Here is an 18,770-nt window from a genome sequence, read left to right as displayed (position 1 = left end):
AGGACAGGTTTGGAGGGATATGGACCAAGCGCAGACAGGTGGGACTAGTGTAGCTGGGGCATTGTTGGGCGGTGTGGGCGAGTTGGGCCGAAGGGCCTGTTTCCACACTGTATCACTCTATGACTCTATGACACGCCCAGAGTCAGACTCAGAGTGAAGCTCCCTCTCCACTATCCCATCACCGATCCCGGCTCGATCCTGAACACGTGTGCTGCCTGTGTGGAGTTTGCACGTTCCCCCTTGGACCGCGTGGGCTTCCTCTGGGTGCTCAGGTCTCCTCCCAGTGTGAATTGTGCATCGGGTAGAACTAGTGTATTGCTACACCCAAAAAGCAAGAGTAACTCAGCGGGTCAGGCAGCATATCCGGAGAGAAAGAATGGGCGGCCTTTCTGGGGACGAGACCCTTCTTCAGTCTCGACCCGAAACGTCACCCATTCCTTCTCTCCAGAGATGCTGCCACCCGGTGATTTACTCCAGCTTTTTGTGTCCACCTTCGATTTAAACCAGCATCTGCAGTTCTTTCCTGCACATTTTGGCGCGAGCCTATTGGTAATGGCCAGTCGGTGTGGGGCGTGCAGCGTAGGTTCACTAGATTCATTCCCGGAATGGCGGGACTGTCGTACGTTGAAAGACTGGAGCGACTAGGCTTGTATACACTGGAATTTAGAAGGATGAGAGGAGATCTTATCGAAACGTATAAGATTATTAAGGGGTTGGACACGTTAGAGGCAGGAAACATGTTCCCAATGTTGGGGGAGTCCGGAACCAGGGGCCACAGTTTAAGAATAAGGGGTAGGCCATTTGGAACGGAGATGAGGAAAAACTTTTTCAGTCAGAGAGTTATGAATCTGTGGAATTCTCTGCCTCAGAAGGCAGTGGAGGCCAATTCTCTGAATGCATTCAAGAGAGAGCTGGATAGAGCTCTTAAGGATAGCGGATAAGGATGGGGAGAAGGCAGGAACGGGGTACTGATTGAGAATGATCAGCCATAATCACGTTGAATGGTGGTGCTGGCTCGAAGAGCCGAATGGCCTCCTCCTGCACCTATTGTCTATTGTCTAATTAACCTACAAACCTGCACGGTTTTGGAGTGTGGGAGGAAACCGAAGATCTCAGAGAAAACCCACGCAGGTCACGGGGGAAAACATACAAACTCCGTACAGACGGCGCCCGTAGTCGGGATCGAACCCGGGTCTCCGGCGCTGCATTCGCTGTAAGGCAGCAACTCTACCAAATTTCATTGCTTGCACTAATAAACGTCTTTCTTTCTCTTCTCTGTGGCTCCTGTACCGGTCACACCAGGACACGTACAACTCACTGAGAGAGGTAAGAGCTAGTTGCAGTCAAAATGTAGAAACAGGGTACTGCAGATGCTGATTTACCAAGGAGAGGCACAAAGTGGTGAAGTAATCAAGGTCCAGTCTCACCCCAGAGCCATCACCGAAACCAACCTCATAAGGTCATAAAGTCAGAAGTGATGGGAGTAGAATTAGGCCTTTCGGCCCATCAAGTCTACACCGCCATTCCAAGAGGAATAGTTTAGGTAGACGCACAGAGTCTTTTTCCCAGAGTAGGGGAATCAAGAACCAGAGGACGGGTTTTTAAGGTGAGAGAGGAAAGATTTAATAGACAATAGACAATAGGTGCAGGAGGAGGCGATTTGGCCCTTCGAGCCAGCACCGCCATTCAATGTGATCATGGCTGATCATCCACAATCAGTACCCCGTTCCTGCCTTCTCCCCATACCCCATGTCTCCGCTATCCTTAAGAGTTCTATCTAGCTCTCTCTTGAATGCATTCAGAGAATTGGCCTCCACTGCCTTCTGAGGCAGAGAATTCCAGATTCACAACTCTCTGACTGAAAATGTTTTTCCTCATCTCCGTTCTAAATGGCCGACCCCTTATTCTTAAACTGTGGCCCCTTGTTCTGGACTCCCCAACATTGGGAACATGTTTCCTGCCTCTAACGTGTCCAACCCCATACTAATCTTATACGTTTCGATAAGATTCCTCTCATCCTTCTAAATTCCAGTGTATACAAGCCTAGCCGCTCCAGTCTTTCAACATACGACAGTCCCGCCATTCCGGGAATTAACCTAGTAAACCTACGCTGCACGCCCTCAATAGCAAGAATATCCTTCCTCAAATTTGGAGACCAAACCTGCACACAGTACTCCAGGTGCGGTCTCACTAGGGCCCTGTACAACTGCAGAAGGACCTCTTTGCTCCTATACTCAACTCCTCTTGTTATGAAGGCCAACATTCCATTGGCTTTCTTCACTGCCTGCTGTACCTGCATGCTTCCTTTCAGTGTCTGATGCACTAGGACACCCAGATCTCGTTGTACGTCCCCTTTTCCTAACTTGACAGCATTCAGATAATACCCTGCCTTCCTATTCTTACCACCAAAGTGGATAACCTCACACTTATCCACATTAAACTGCATCTGCCATGCATCCGCCCACTCACACAACCTGTCCAAGTCACCCTGCAACCTCATAGCATCTTCCTCACAGTTCACACTACCACCCAGCTTTGTATCATCTGCAAATTTGCTAATGGTACTTTTAATCCCTTCATCCAAGTCGTTAATTTATAAGAGCTCTATCTAGCTCTCTCTTGAAGGATAATATTGGCATGAAGGGCAGAGTAGGGGGGGGGGGGGTGGGGGGGGTGTGGTGTGGGTGGGGAAGGCATTGAACTTCGAGAGGAATGAGACGTGGATTGTTTCCGGATGTGTCTGTGGGTCGGACGCTGGTTCAAGTGGAACAAAGGTCGGCGTGGGGAGCGTTTTTGGGAACAGTGACTGTGGGGACATAAGCTTTCCATTAGTCGTGGAGAGGAGCACGGAACCATGCCGAGTGAGAATGCTTCCCTGGAGCAGGGCCAGGGTAGGCGGGCGATGGCCGATCACCATCAACTGGGCCAGAACTTGTGGAATTCTCTGTCGCAGAAGGCAGCGGAGGCCAATTCACTGGATGGATTTAAAAGAGAGTTAGATAGAGCTCTAGGGGCTAGCGGAATCAGGGGATATGGGGAGAAGGCAGGCAAGGGTTATTGATTGTGGACGATCAGCCATGATCACAATGATTGGCGGTGCTGGCTCGAAGGGCTAAATGGCCTCCTCCTGCACCTATTTTTTATGTTTCTATGTTGGATAACGCGGGTAAACGATGTTTCGGGTCAACGTAATATCAACCATCTTGATTTATCCACTGTTCGTACCCACTCCAATCTCACCCCGTGTGAATGTGCTTCCCTCCGCTCACACCAATAATCCCAAGGTTATTATCGAAGCCGCCGACAAGAGGAGGTGCTAAGGTAGTCTGGCGAGCTGACCTCTACCAGACCGAAGCTCCCAGACATCTCCCCGCACCTTCCACTTGACCGTTACCCCACAGGCGAACACCAGACCATCACCGGGACGGCAGGGCAACGCAGCGGCAGAACTGCTGCCTCGTGGCGCCAGATCCCGGAGAAAACCCACGCAGGTCACGGGGAGAACGTACAAACTCCGTACGGACGGCATTTGTAGTCGGGATGGAACCCGGGTCTCCGGCGCTGCATTCGCTGTAAGGCGGCAACTCTACCGCCGCGCCACCGTGCCGCCCTGCATAACAAACGGATAACGGGGCGTCACGGTGGCGCGGTGGTAGAGTTGCGCAGACTCGGGTTCGATCCTGACTACGGGCGCTGTCCGTACGGAGTTTGTACGTTCTCCCCGTGACCTGCCTGGGTTTTCTCCGAGATCTTCGGTTTCCTCCCACACTCCAAAGACGTGCAGGTTTGTAGATTAATCGGCTTGGTATAAATGTAAAAAATGTCCCCGGTGGGTGTAGGATAGTGTTAGTATGCGGGGATCGCTGGGCGGCGCGGACCCGGTGGGCCGAAGGGCCTGTTTCCGCGCTGTATCTTTAAACTAAACACAAATCATTTGAGAAGGTGACGTGTCAAAGAAACATAGAAAATAGGTGCGGGAGGAGGCCATTCGGCCCTTCGAGCCAGCACCGCCTTTCATTGTGTTCATGGCTGACCATCCAAAATTAGTAACCCGTGCCTGCCTTCTCCCCACACCCCTTGATTCCACTAGCCCCTAGAGCTCTATCTAACTCTCTTTTAAATTCATCCAGTGAATTGGCCTCCACTGCCCTCTGTGGCAGAGAATTCCACAAATTCACAACTCTCTGGGTGAAAAAGTTTTTTTCTCACCTCAGTTTTAAATGGCCTCCCCTTTATTCTTAGACTGTGTGGCCCCTGGTTCTGGACTCCCCCAACATTGGGAAGATTTTTTCTGCATCTAGCTTGTCCAGTCCTTTTCTACGTGTCCATTGGGGAATTCTGGACTTGGAGCCTCCTGACGTGGGATTGAAATCCAAGTCTTTGCCTCTTGTCTGAAGTACAGTTTGGACAGCAGGGGGCAGCAACGCTCCTTGGAAAGGAGGGACTGGAACGTCTCCGGCAGTCAACTGCTGGAGTTGGAAGAGAGAGGGAAGCTCTGTGGACGGCTCGATTGTAATCATGCAAAGCCTTTCCGCTGACTGGGTAGCACGCAACAAAAGTCTCTTCACTGCAACACGGTCGGTGCAGGTGGCAATAAACTAAACCAAACTGAAGGCAGACACAAAAAGCTGCAGTAACTCAGCGGGTCAGGCAGCATCTCTGGAGAGAAGGAATGGGGGACCTTTCGGGACGAGACCCTTCTTCAGACTGAGTGTCGGGGGAGAGGGAAACGAGGGATGTTGTAGAAAGTACATAGAACAAATTAATGAAAGATACGCAAATCTAACCATGATCAAGGAAAGGTGGGGCCCACAATGGTCCATTGTTGGCTGTGAGGTATACGGAACTGAACTGAACTGAGCAAGACTGAACTGAACTAGACTAAACTAAACTAAACTAGACTAGACTAGACTGAACTAAACTATACTGAACTGAACTGAACTGAACTGAACTAGACTAGACTAGACTAAACTGAACTAAACTAGACTAGACTAGACTGAACTAAACTATACTGAACTGAACTGAACTGAACTAGACTAGACTAAACTGAACTAGACTAAACTAAACTAAACTAAACTAAACTAGACGAGACTAAACTAAACTAAATTAAACTAAACTAGACTAGACTAGACTGGACTGGACTGGACTGAACTAGACTAGACTAGACTGAACCAGACTGAACTGAACTAAACTGAATTAAACTGAACTAAACTAGACTAGACTAGACTAGACTAGACTAAACTGAGCTAAACTAAACTAGACTATTGTCTATTGACTAGACTAGACTAGACTAGACTAGACTGAACTAGACTAGACTAGACTGAACCAGACTGAACTGAACTAAACTGAATTAAACTGAACTAAACTAAACTAAACTAGACTAGACTAGACTAGACTAGACTGAACTAGACTAGACTAGACTAGACTAGACTGAACCAGACTGAACTGAACTAAACTGAATTAAACTGAACTAAACTAAACTAGACTAGAGTAGACTAAACTAGACTAGACGAGACGAGACTAGACTAGACTAGACTGAACTAAAATAAACTAAACTAGGCTAGGCTAGGCTAGGCTAAACTAGACTAACGTGAAGGACGTGGGAGGAGGTATAGAAGAGGCTCGGCAGACAGACTGACGGTGTGAGGGTAGGTGGGGGTGGTGGTGAGGGGTGGTGGTGAGGGGAGGTGCGTGTGGTGGTGAGGGGTGGTGGGGGTGGTGGTGAGGGTGGTGGTGAGGGGAGGTGGGGGTGGTGGTGAGGGGTGGTGGGGGTGGGGGTGAGGGGAGGTGGGGGTGGTGGTGAGAGGAGGTGGGGGTGAGGGGAGGTGGGGGTGGTGGTGAGGGGAGGTGGGGGTGGTGGTGAGGGGAGGTGGGGGTGGAGGGGAGGTGGGGGTGAGGGGAGGTGGGGGTGGTGTGAGGGGAGGTGGGGGTGAGGGTAGGTGGGGGTGAGGGGAGGTGGGGGTGGTGGTGAGGGGAGGTGGGGGTGGTGGTGAGGGTAGGTGGGGGTGAGGGGAGGTGGGGGTGGTGGTGAGGGGAGGTGGGGGTGGTGGTGAGGGTAGGTGGGGGTGAGGGGAGGTGGGGGTGGTGGTGAGGGGAGGTGGGGGTGGTGGTGAGGGGAGGTGGGGGTGAGGGGAGGTGGGGGTGGTGGTGAGGGGAGGTGGGGGTGGTGGTGAGGGTAGGTGGGGGTGAGGGGAGGTGGGGGTGGTGGTGAGGGGAGGTGGGGGTGGTGGTGAGGGTAGGTGGGGGTGAGGGGAGGTGGGGGTGGTGGTGAGGGGAGGTGGGGGTGGTGGTGAGGGGAGGTGGGGGTGAGGGGAGGTGGGGGTGGTGGTGAGGGGAGGTGGGGGTGGTGGTGAGGGTAGGTGGGGGTGAGGGGAGGTGGGGGTGGTGGTGAGGGGAGGTGGTGGCGAGGGTAGGTGGGGGTGGTGGCGAGGGTAGGTGGGGGTGGTGGTGAGGGGAGGTGGGGGTGGTGGTGAGGGGAGGTGGGGGTGGTGGTGAGGGGAGGTGGGGGTGGTGGTGAAGGGGAGGTGGGTGTGGTCGTGAAGGGGAGGTGGGGGTGGTGGTGAGGGGAGGTGGGGGTGGTGGTGAGGGGAGGTGGGGGTGGTGGTGAGGGGAGGTGGGGGTGGTGGCGAGGGGAGATGGTGGTGAGGGTAGGTGGGTGTGCGTGAAGGGGAAGGGTCCACCTGTGTTTGAGGGCTGGTGTTGACCAGAGATGTTGGCAGAAGAGAGAGGGTGGGGATGAGAGGGCAAGGGCTCAATGCGATCGTCAATGGGGCAACCTTTTCAGATGGAGAATGTTGGGTGAGTGGAACGAGTTGCCAGAGGAGGTAGTGGTACTACAACGACATTTTCAAAGACACTTGTATATGGTAGAGTTGCTGCCTCACAGCGAATGCAGCGCTGGAGACCCGGGTTCCATCCCGACCACGGGCGCCGTCTGTACAGAGTTTGTACGTTCTCCCCGTGACCTGCGTGGGTTTTCTCTGAGATCTTCGGTTTCCTCCCACACTCCAAAGACGTGCAGGTTTGTAGGTTAATCGGCTTGGTAAAATGTGAAAATTGTCCCTAGTGGGTGTAGGATAGTGTTAGTGTGCGGGGATCGCTGGGCGGCGCGGACCCGGTGGGCCGAAGGGCCTGTTTCCTATCTCTAAACTAAACTAAACTAAATGTTGTTGTAGTCCCACCCTCAACTACCTCCTCTGGCCACTCGTTCCATACACCCACCACCATCTGTGTGGAAACTTTGCTTCACAGGTTCTTCACAGTAATCTTTACTCGGTTAATTCCCGGAATGGCGGGACTGTCGTATGTTGAAAGACTGGAGCGACTAGGCTTGTACACAGTGGAATTTAGAAGGATGAGAGAGGATCCTATCGAAACATATAAGATTATTAAAGGGTTGGACACGTTAGAGGCAGGAAACATATTCCCAATGTTGGGGGAGTCCAGAACCGGGGGCCGCAGTTTAAGAATAAGGGGTAGGCCATTTAGAACGGAGATGAGGAAAAACTTTTTCAGTCAGAGGGTTGTGAATCTGTGGAATTCTCTGCCTCAGAAGGCAGTGGAGGCCAATTCTCTGAATGCACTTTTTCACACAGAGGGTGGTGGGTGTATGGAACGAGCTGCCAGAGGAGGTAGTTGAGGCTGGGACTATCCCATCGTTTAAGAAACAGTTAGACAGGTACACGGATAGGACAGGTTTGGAGGGATATGGACCAAGCGCAGGCAGGTGGGACTAGGTTAGCTGGGACATTGTTGGCCGGTGTGGGCGAGTTGGGCCGAAGGGGCCATTTCCACACTGGATCACTCTGTGACTCTATGACTTGCTCTGGACCCTCTCCAGAGCCAGCACATCCTTCCTCAGGTATTGGGCCCACATCTGCTCACTGTACTCCAAATGTAGCCTGACCAGCACCTTATAGAGAGCTCCCCATTTACAAAATAGTCTACTAATGGGACAAGCTTAGTTTGATTTTTTAGTGAGTACTCGACTAAGTGGACCCATTTGGGCCCAAACTTCTGCATTGGTGCAGCACCCTCTCCTTCACCCCTCCCCCCTCCCCCCCTCCCCCCACCCCTCCCCTCCTCCTAACCCCCTATGCCCTCCACTCCTCCCCTTCCCCTCCCCCCTCCCATCCCCCCACACTCCAACCCCCCTCCCCTCCCCCCCCTTACCCCCCCCCCCCCCCACTCCTTCCCCCTCAACCCCCCTTATCCTCCTCCCTCCCCCCCCTCCCTCCCTAGGAGATAGATTTAAACTTTCAAATGTGAATAACTTTACAAATATAACACCGATTTCAATGAAACTTCTTCCATTAGCACCAAAGGGACGACGGTGATTAAGGTGGGCCTAGAGTTGTCGCGTTATCGCGTACCGTTTTGGCTGTAGTTCAGGAACAAACAAACAAACAAACAAACGAGAGTTTTAGTCTATAGATAGCAATAATGTTCCATGGCATTCCATGCTGTATCTGTTCTCCCCGTGACCGACCGCATGGTTTTCCTCTGGGTATTCTGGTTCCCAAGACTTGGCCTCCCAACGTCTGCACTCGATACTCTGACTGAGACTGAATACTCCCCCAACATGCCAAAAGCCTCGGTGACCAATCTATACACTGCAATTTAGAAGGATGAGAGGAGATCTTATCGAAACGTATAAGATTATTAAGGGGTTGGACACGTTAGAGGCAGGAAACATGTTCCCAATGTTGGGGGAGTCCAGAACCAGGGGCCACAGTTTAAGAATAAGGGGTCGGCCATTTAGAACGGAGATGAGGAAAAACTTTTTCAGTCAGAGAGTTGTGAATCTGTGGAATTCTCTGCCTCAGCAGGCAGTGGAGGCCAATTCTCTGAATGCATTCAAGAGAGAGCTGGATAGAGCTCTTAAGGATAGCGGAGTCAGGGGGTATGGGGAGAAGGCAGGAACGGAGTACTGATTGAGAATGATCAGCCATGATCACATTGAATGGCGGTGCTGGCTCGAAGGGCCGAATGGCCTCCTCCTGCACCTATTGTCTGTTGTCTAACTACCTGTGACACCACTTTCAAGAAACTATGTCTATGATCTTTCACGTTTTGTTTAGTTTAGTTTAGTTTAGTTTAGTTTAGTTTAGTTTAGTTTAGAGATACAGCGCGGAAACAGGCCCTTCGGCCCACCGGGTCCGTGCTGACCAGCGATCCCCGCACACTAACGCACTAGGGACGATTTACAATTGAAGCCGAATTAACCAACAAACCTGCGTGTGTTTGGAGTGCGGGAGGGAACCGGAGCGCCCGGAGAAAACCCACGCGGGTCACGGGGAGAAGGTACAAACTCCGTACAGGCAGCGCCCGTAGTCGGGATCGAACCCGGGTCTCTGGCGCTGCGAGGCAGCAACTCTACCGCTGGGCCACCGTGGCAGAGGGTCTGTTGACGCGCTGAGCTGAAGGGCCTGTTTCGGAGAATTCCGAAACTCCACGACTCGCTGGAACCTGCCAGCAAAGCCCAGACCCCCCAAATAAAAGTGAACAAAAATCTCCTTCTTTCCACGTCTGTGTGCTGTGAGGTGGAACTGTTTGCCCACTTTCTGCCTACAACGGCCTGTCTCTGAGTATAAGCAGCCCTTTTAATTCGAAACAGGAGGCTGTTAGTTCTTTAATGAGAGCCAAGTGGCTAATTAGAGGAGAATGCACCCGTGGTTCTTGGCCCGGGTCCTTTGTGGGGGTGGGCTGGGCTGGGCTGTGCTGTGCTGGAGACTTTGCCAGGCACCTCCACAGAGTTCCCGCACCATAAAACCTTGGACTCTCCCACCGCCCAATTGCCAGGAGTTGTACGATTCCCAAACCCCTCGCCAGCAGTGACCTTCAAGCTCCCGAATTAGAGCTCTGCGGAGGGGGAAAGAAATCATTAGTACCAGAACAACACAGCCCTGTTTGTTGTGAACTTTGAGGTGGCATGGTGGCACAGCGGTCTCTGGCTCCTAGTGTTGCCAACTGTCCCGTATTAGCCGGGACATCCCGTATTTTGGGCTAAATTGGCTTGTCCCGTACGGGACCGCCCTTGTCCCGTATTAGGCCCGGACAGCGCTGTAGGCCCGGATGCTGTAGACCTGGACACTGTGGGCCCGGACACTGTAGGCCCGGTCGCTGTAGACCCGGACACTGTAGGCCCAGACACTGTAGGCCCGGACACTGTAGGCCCGGTCACTGTAGGCCGGAACACTGTGGGCCCGGATGCTGTGGGCCCGGACGCTGTAGGCCCAGACACTAGGCCCGAACGCTGTAGGCCCGGACACTATAGGCCCGGACACTGTAGGCCCGGACACTGTAGACCCGGACACTGTGGGCCCGGACACTGTGGGCCTGGACACCGTAGGCCCGGATGCTGTGGGCCTGGACACTGTAGACCCGGACGCTGTAGACCCGGACACTGTAGGCCCGGACACTGTAGGCCCGGGCACTGTAGCCCAGGGGCAGCAGCAGTCCCGGACAGTGTCGGCCCGGTTGCCGCCTGATGGAGGTTGCGTAGCAACCAGCCTCCCGGCCCGGGCGCCCGCCATTGGTGGAGCGGGAGCTCGTGGCCGCTGGCTGGGTGAGGTCACGTGTGGTGCGGGGCGGTGACAGCACCCTTTGTCCCTTATTTGGGAGTGAGGAAGTTGGCAACCCTACTGGAGCCTCACAGCGCCAGAGACCCGGGTTCGATCCTGATTACAGGCGCTGTCTGTACGGAGTTTGTACGTTCTCCCCGTGACCTGCGTGGGTTTTCTCCGGGTGCTCCGGTTTCCTCCCACACTCCTAAGACGTGCAGGTTTGTAGGTTGATTGGCTTCGGTAAATTGTCCCCAGTGTTGTCGGGTAGCACCAGTGTAGGGCGAACATTGGGCAGCGTGGACTCTGTGAATAGAAAGGCCTGTTTCTATGCTGTATCTCTGTAAACTAAACTAAACTCAACTAAACTCAACTAAATTAAACTAGACTAGACTAAACTAAACTAAACTAAACTAAATTAAACTAGACTAGACTAAACTAAACTAAACTAAACTAAATTAAACTAAAGTAAACTAAACCTGCCACAGAGGCCAATTCACTGGATGAATTTAAAAGAGAGTTAGATAGAGCTCTAGGGGCTAGCGGAATCAAGGGATATGGGGAGAAGGCAGGCACGGGTTACTGATTGTGGATGATCAGCCATGATCACATTGAATGGCGGTGCTGGCTCGAAGGGCCGAATGGCTTCCTCCTGCACCTATTGTCTATTGTCTATAAACTATGGAATTCATTGCCTCAGACAGTGTGGAGGCCAACTCAATGTATATTGTTAAGGCAGAGATCGACAGATTCTTGATTATAATTCCGGTGTCAGGGATTATGGGGAGAAGGCAGGAAAATGGGGTTGAGAGAGAAAGATAGATCAGCCGTGATTGAATGGCAGAGTAGACTTGATGGGCCGAATGGCCTAATTCTGCTCCTATAACCTATGAGCCTATGAACTTCATTTAAACGAAAGTGCAAAAACAAAGTGCTGGAGAAACTCAGAGGGTCAGGCAGCATCTGTGGAGGGAATGTTTCGGGTTGGGACCCTATAGTTTAGTCTAGGGATGCAGGGTGGAAACCGACCCTTTGGCCCACCGAGTCCACTAGCTCGATGCTATCCCACGTTCACATCCACTACCTACATACTAACAGCAATTTATCAAGACAATTAACCGCCAAGCCTGATCGTCTTTGGAGTGTGGGAGTTGGGTGCAGCCTAGGTTTACTAGGTTAATTCCCGGAATGGCGGGACTGTCGTATGTTGAAAGACTGGAGCGACTAGGCTTGTATACACTGGAATTTAGAAGGATGAGAGGAGATCTTATCGAAACGTATAAGATTATTAAGGGGTTGGACACGTTAGAGGCAGGAAACATGTTCCCGATGTTGGGGGAGTCCAGAACCAGGGGCCACAGTTTAAGAATAAGGGGTAGGCCATTTAGAACGGAGATGAGGAAAAACTTTTTCAGTCAGAGAGTTGTAAATCTGTGGAATTCTCTGCCTCAGAAGGCAGTGGAGGCCAATTCTCTGAATGCATTCAAGAGAGAGCTAGATAGAGCTCTTAAGGATAGCGGAGTCAGGGGGTATGGGGAGAAGGCAGGAACGGGGTACTGATTGAGAATGATCAGCCATGATTACATTGAATGGTAGTGCTGGCTCGAAGGGCCGAATGGCCTAGTTCTGCACCTATTGTCTATTGAAACTGGAGCACCCGGAGAAAACCCACGCGGTCACGGGGAGAACGTACAAACTCTGTACAGACAGCACCCGTAGTCGGGATGGAACCCGGGTCTCTGGCGTGGTGAGGCAGCAACTCTACCGCTGCACCACCTGTGCCGCAAACCTCTTCAGACGTTACGCCCATTTTCCTCCACAGATGCTGCCTGACTTGCTGTGTTCATCCCGCACTTTGTGGTTCAGTCTGTAACAATATCTAATTCATTTCCCCCCCTGGCAGAAACGTTCTGACTGTCCACCCTGTCTAATCCACTCATAATTTCATACTGAACATGGAAAAACACAGCACAGGATAAGGCATTTTGGCTCGCAATGTCTGTGTCAAACAAGATGGCAAGCTAAACTAATCTCCTCTTCCCGCACATAGTTTGCGGATGGCACGAAGTTTGCGGATGACACGAAGCTGGGTGGCAGTTTTAGCTGCGAGGAGGATGCTAGGAGGCTGCAGAGTGACTTGGATAGATTAGGCGAGTGGGCAAATGCATGGCAGATGCAATATAATGTGGATAAATGTGAGGTTATCCACTTTGGCGGCAAGAACAGGAAAGCAGAGTATTACCTGAATGGTGAACAATTAGGAGAAGGGGAGATGCAACGTGACCTGGGTGTCATGGTGCACCAGTCATTGAAAGCAAGCGTGCAGGTGCAGCAGGCAGTGAAGAAAGCGAATGGTATGTTGGCATTCATAGCAAGAGGATTTGAGTTTAGGAGCAGGGAGGTTCTACTGCAGTTGTACAGGGCCTTGGTGAGACCGCACCTGGAGTATTGTGTGCAGTTTTGGTCTTCTAATCTGAGGAAAGACGTTCTTGCCATAGAGAGAGTACAGAGAAGGTTCACCAGATTGATCCCTGGGATGGCGGGACTTTCATATGAAGAAAGCCTGGATAGACTAGGCTTGTACTCGCTGGAATTTAGAAGACTGAGGGGGGATCTTATAGAAACATATAAAATTCTTAAGGGGTTGGAGGGGCTAGATGCGGGAAGATTGTTCCCGATGTTGGGGGAGTCCAGAACCAGGGGTCACAGCTTAAGGATAAGGGGGAAGTCTTTTAGGACCGAGATGAGAAAACATTTCTTCACACAGAGAGTGGTGAATCTGTGGAATTCTCTGCCACAGAAGGTAGTTGAGGCCAGTTCATTGGCTATATTTAAGAGGGAGTTAGATGTGGCCCTGGTGGCTAAAGGGATCAGGGGGTATGGAGAGAAGGCAGGTACAGGTTACTGAGCTGGATGATCAGCCATGATCATATTAAATGGCGGTGCAGGCTCGAAGAGCCGAATGGCCTACTCCTGCACCTGTTTCTATAGAAACGTAGAAACATAGAAAATAGGTGCAGGAGGAGGCCATTCGGCCCTTCGAGCCAGCACCGCCATTCAATTTGATCATGGCTGATCATCCACAATCAGTAACCCGTGCCTGCCTTCTCCCCATATCCCTTGATTCCACTAGCCCCTAGAGCTCTATCTAACTCTCTTTTAAATTCATCCAGTGAATTGGCCTCCACTGCCCTCTGTGGCAGAGAATTCCACAAATTCACAACTCTCTGGGTGAAAGGGGTTTTTTTTCTCACCTCAGTTTTAAATGGCCTCCCCCTTTATTCTTAGACTGTGGTCTAAAGTCTCTTAAATGTCACTACCGTAACTGGCTCCAACAACACCCCAGGCAGCACGTTCCAGGCCCCCACCGATCTATGTGTAAAAAAACTTGCCCCTCACATCTCCTTTTAAACTTTGCCTCTCTCACCTGAAGGCCCCCCTGCCCTCCAAGTCAATAGGACAATAGGTGCAGGAGGAGGCCATTCCGGCCCTTCGAGCCAGCACCACCATTCAATGTGATCATGGCTGATCATTCTCAATCAGTACCCCGTCCTGCCTTCTCCCCATACCCCTGACTCCGCTATCCTTAAGAGCTCTATCTAGCTCTCTCTTGAATGCATTCAGAGAATTGGCCTCCACTGCCTTCTGAGGCAGAGAATTCCACAGATTCACATAACCCTGGCACCCATTGTAATCACAAATCTATCTATCCCTGCCTTACAATTGACGGCCTCCACAGTCTTCTGCATCAATGATTCCACAGATTCACCACTCTCTGACTTGAGAAATTCCTCCTCATCTTCCTATTGGAACGTCCTTTAATTCTGAGGCTGTTCCCTCTGGTCCTAGACTCTTCCACTGTGGAAACATCCTCTCCACATCCACTCTGTCCAGGCCAGGATGGAACCCGTGTCTCTGGTGCTGTGAGGCCAGGATTGCCAACTGTCCCGTATTAGCCGGGACACTCCCGTATATTGGTGTAAATTGGTTTGTCCCCGTACGGGACCGCCCTTGTCCCGTATGAGGCTCGGTGGGCACTGTAGGCCCGGACACTGGTAGGCCTGGACACTGTAGGCCCAGACAGTGTAGGCCCGGACAGTGTAGGCCCGGACAGTGTAGACCCCGAACACTGTAGGCCCGGACAGTGTAGGCCTGGATACTGTAGGCCCGGATACTGTAGGCCCGGACAGTGCAGACCCGGACACTGTAGGCCCCAACAGTGCCATTTAGAACGGAGATGAGGAAAAAACTTTTTTCAGTCAGAGAGTTGTGAATCTGTGGAATTCTCTGCCTCAGAAGGCAGTGGAGGCCAATTATATCATATCATATCATAAATATACAGCCGGAAACAGGCCTTTTTCGGCCCTCCAAGTCCGTGCCGCCCAGCAATCCCCGTACATTAACACTATCCTACACCCACTAGGGACAATTTTTACATTTACCCAGCCAATTAACCTACATACCAGTACGTCTTTGGAGTGTGGGAGGAAACCGAAGATCTCGGAGAAAACCCACGCAGGTCACGGGGAGAACGTACAAACTCCTTACAGTGCAGCACCCGTAGTCAGGATCGAACCTGAGTGTCCGGCGCTTGCATTCGCTGTAAAGCAGCAACTCTACCGCTGCGCTACAATTCTGTGAATGCATTCCAAGAGAGAGCTGGATGTTTCTATTTCAAATTAAAGGAATTGAATCCTTGATTCAGGGCAAGGGAACTAAACAAATTATATCTTCAATGTATAAATTATTACAAAAATCCAGTCCAAAGATAGGAATTCAAAAATCAAGACAAAGATGGGAAACAGATCTGAATATTAGCATTGATGAACCAAGTTGGGAAAGATTGTGTTTAGATAGTCTGAAAAATACTATTAATGTGAGATATAGTTTAGTACAATATAATTTTTTACATCAATTATATTTAACCCCGAAAAAATTAAACAATTTAAAACCAAACTTATCTGAAATTTGTTTTAGATGCAACCAAGATGTGGGTACTTTTTTACACTCCACATGGGCATGTCCGAAGGTAACTCCATTTTGGAAAGACCTAAAAAACTTTTTGGAACAATTGATGAATAAGACCATACATTGGACTCAAGGTTGTTTTTATTGGGAGATACTAAAGGAATATTACCAAGGTTAATTTTAGATAAATATCAGGAAGGATTTCTCAAAATAGCAATAGCAATAGCAAAAAAATGTGTAGCGGTCACTTGGAAAGATCACAATAGAAATAAGAATTGAAAGATGGTATGCAGAAATGCGTAGTTGTATCCCATTAGAAAAAGCTACTTGTAATCTGAGAAATAAATATGATTTCTTTTTGAAAGTTTGGAACCCATTCATTTTAAAACTAGGACTGAGAATTGGAAATATTTTCTTTCTTTCTTTCTTTCTTTCTTTCTTTCTTTCTTTCTTCTTTCTTTCTTTCTTTCTTTCTTTCTTTCTTTCTTTCTTTCTTTCTTTCTTTCTTTCTTTCTTTCTTTCTTTCTTTCTTTCTTTTCTTTCTTTCTTTCTTTCTTTCTTTCTCTCTCTCTCTCTCTCTCCTCTCCTCTCTCTCTCATCTCTCTCTCTCTCTCTCTCTCTCTCTTCTCTCTCTCTCTCTCTCTCTCTCTCTCTCTCTCTCTCTTTCTCTCTTTCTCTTTCTCTCTTTCTCACAAAGAGAGAGCTAGATAGAGCTCTTAAGGATAGCGGAGTCAGGGGGTATGGGGAGAAGCCAGGAACGGGGTACTGATTGAGAGTGATCAGCCATGATCACATTGAATGGTGGTGCTGGCTCGAAGGGCCGAATGGCCTCCTCCTGCACCTATTGTCTATTGTGTAGCCCGGACAGTGTTAGGACCGGACACTGTAGCCCTGGGGCCGCTGTAGGCCCGGACAGTGTAGGCCCGGACACTGTAGCCCTGGGGGCCGTTGTAGATCCGGACAGTGTAGGCCCAGAGGCCCGGGCGCCGCTTAACGGATGTTGCGTAGCAACTGACGTCACGGCCCAGGCGGCTGCCATTGGTGGAGCGGGAGCACGTGGCCGCTGGCTGGGTGAGGTCACGTGGGGGCACGGGGCGTGACATCGCCTTGTCCCTTATTTGGGAGTGAGGAAGTTGGCAACCCCTATGTGAGGCAGTAGCTCTACCGCTGCGCCACCGTGCGGGGGAAGAGGCGAGGGGAGGGGAGGGGAGAGGGTTTCTTTGCGTTTGTTTCTTCTGTGACGGGTGTGATGGTCTAATGATCTTCTCTCTCATTTCCTTATCCTCCTTCTGCATTGGGACTGTCAGCTGTGTGTTTCCTGACTTCTTCAGCGAGGGTCTGCTGAGATGGGTACATCTGCCCTCCCTGACTCTCCTACTCTCACTCCTTGTCCTTGTTTACCACCCCCTCTGCTACTTTATTAACCCCCCCTCCTCCCCTCCCGTTTAATGTCGACTGTAAAACCAACACAACTAGGGTTGCCAACTGTTTCCATATCAGCCGGGACATCCCGTATTTTGGGCGAAATTGGTTTGTCCCGTAAGGACCCCCCTTGTCCCGTATTAGGCCTGGGGGGCACTGTAGACCCGGACGCTGTAGGCCCGGACAGTGTAGACCCGGACACTGTAGGTCTGGGGGCCGCTGTAGGCCCGGACACTGTGGGCCCGGACAGTGTAGGCCCGGACACTATAGGCGTGGACAGTGTAGGCCCGGGACACTGTAGGCCCGGACACTATAGGCATGGACAGTGTAGGCCCGGACAGTGTAGGGTCTGGACAGTGTGGGCCCGGACACTGTAGGCCTGGACAGTGTAGGGCCTGGACACTGTAGGCCTGGACACTGTAGGCCCGGACACTGTAGGCCCCGGGACACTGTAGGCCCGGGGACTGCTGTAGGCCCGGGGACTGCTGTAGGCCAGGATAGTCTAGGCCCGGAGGCCCGGGCGCCTCCTAACGGAGGTTGCGTAGCAACCCGCCTCCCGGCCCGGGCAGCCGCCATTGGTGGAGTGGGAGCACGTGGCCGCTGGCTGGGTGAGGTCACGTGAGGTGCGGGGCAGTGACATCACCTTGTCCCGTATTTGGGAGTGAGATAGTTGGCAACCCTAGTCCAATGTATCCCTGTACCTCGGGCCTTCTTCCAGCTCACTGTCTCCAGTTATGTTACTGGGCTTACTCATCTCTCCTCTCCCTCTCTCTCCCTCTCTCTCCCTCTCTCTCCCTCTCTCTCCCTCTCTCTCCCTCTCTCTCCCTCTCCCTCCCTCTCCCTCCCTCTCCCTCTCTCTCTCTCTCTCCCCCTCACTCTCTCACTTCTCTCTATCACTGTGACATGTAACATGGAAAAATAAAGTATCATTCGTTCATTCGTTGTTCTCCCTTTCTTTCGCTCCTCTCTCTCTCTCTCACCTCTCTACGACTCTCCTCGTTCTCCCCCTAATCCCTCTCTCTCTCTATCTATTTATCTATCTGTCTCTTTCAACTCTCCTAACCCCTCTCTCCCTCTCCCTCCTCCCTCCCTCTCTCCCCTCTCTCCCCCTCTCCCCCTCTCTCCCCCTCTCTCCCTCTCCCCCCCTCTCTCCATCTCCCCCCTCTCCAGCATGTGCTCGCTGTGCGTGTCTGTCCGTGTCGCTCGGTGTGCATGTGCACTCGCGTGTGCTTGGGCATGCGTGTGTGTGTCGTGCCGTGCAGACACGAGGCGGGAGAGGGGGGGGCCGTGTCTCCCCCCCCCCGCCCCTCGACGCCAGAGAGGGGGTCTGCCCCACCCCCACACTGCCCCCCCCCCCCCATCTAACTCTCTCCCCCCCCACAGGAGGATGACACTGACCTACCCTACCCCCCTCCCCAACGAGAACCCAACATCTACATGGTTCCTCAAGGCATCAAACCAGGTCCTGCAGCGCACAGGTATCGAGGTGGGTGACTCACACTGCCCCCCTACCCTCTCCCCCCTCCCTTCCCCCATTCCTCTCCCTCCCACCCCACCTCCCTACCCTTCTCTCTCAACCTCTCCCCTCTCCCTCTTCCTATCCCTCACTCTCCATCTCCCTCCCTCTCCCTCTCCCTCTCCCTCTCCCTCTCCTCTCCCTCTCCCTCTCCCTCTCCCTCTCCCTCTCCCTCTCCCTCTCCCTCTCCCTCTCCCTCTCCCTCTCCCTCTCCCTCTCCCTCTCCTCTCCCTCCTCCCTCTTCCTCTCCCCTTTCTCCCTCCCTCTCTCCCTCCCCCCCCTTCTCCCCCCCCTCTCCCTCC

The 18,770-nt window shown here is 51.9% G+C and overlaps 1 pseudogene across 1 annotated transcript in view; it reads left to right on the top strand.

Moving 5' to 3' along the window:
• LOC144598324 (dysferlin-like) overlaps positions 1-18,770 on the top strand; it is a 111,351-nt pseudogene that overhangs the window by 50,237 nt on the left and 42,344 nt on the right. Inside the window, exons 7-9 of the transcript XR_013547851.1 lie at positions 1,303-1,361; positions 16,838-16,880; positions 18,336-18,438. The product of XR_013547851.1 is annotated as a dysferlin-like (transcript). The remainder of the gene's footprint in view (positions 1-1,302; positions 1,362-16,837; positions 16,881-18,335; positions 18,439-18,770) is intronic.

The sequence above is a fragment of the Rhinoraja longicauda genome, chromosome 1 (assembly GCF_053455715.1).
Source record: "Rhinoraja longicauda isolate Sanriku21f chromosome 1, sRhiLon1.1, whole genome shotgun sequence".
Taxonomy (NCBI): Eukaryota; Metazoa; Chordata; class Chondrichthyes; order Rajiformes; family Arhynchobatidae; genus Rhinoraja; species Rhinoraja longicauda.
This window is presented reverse-complemented; position numbering and strand designations above follow the sequence as displayed.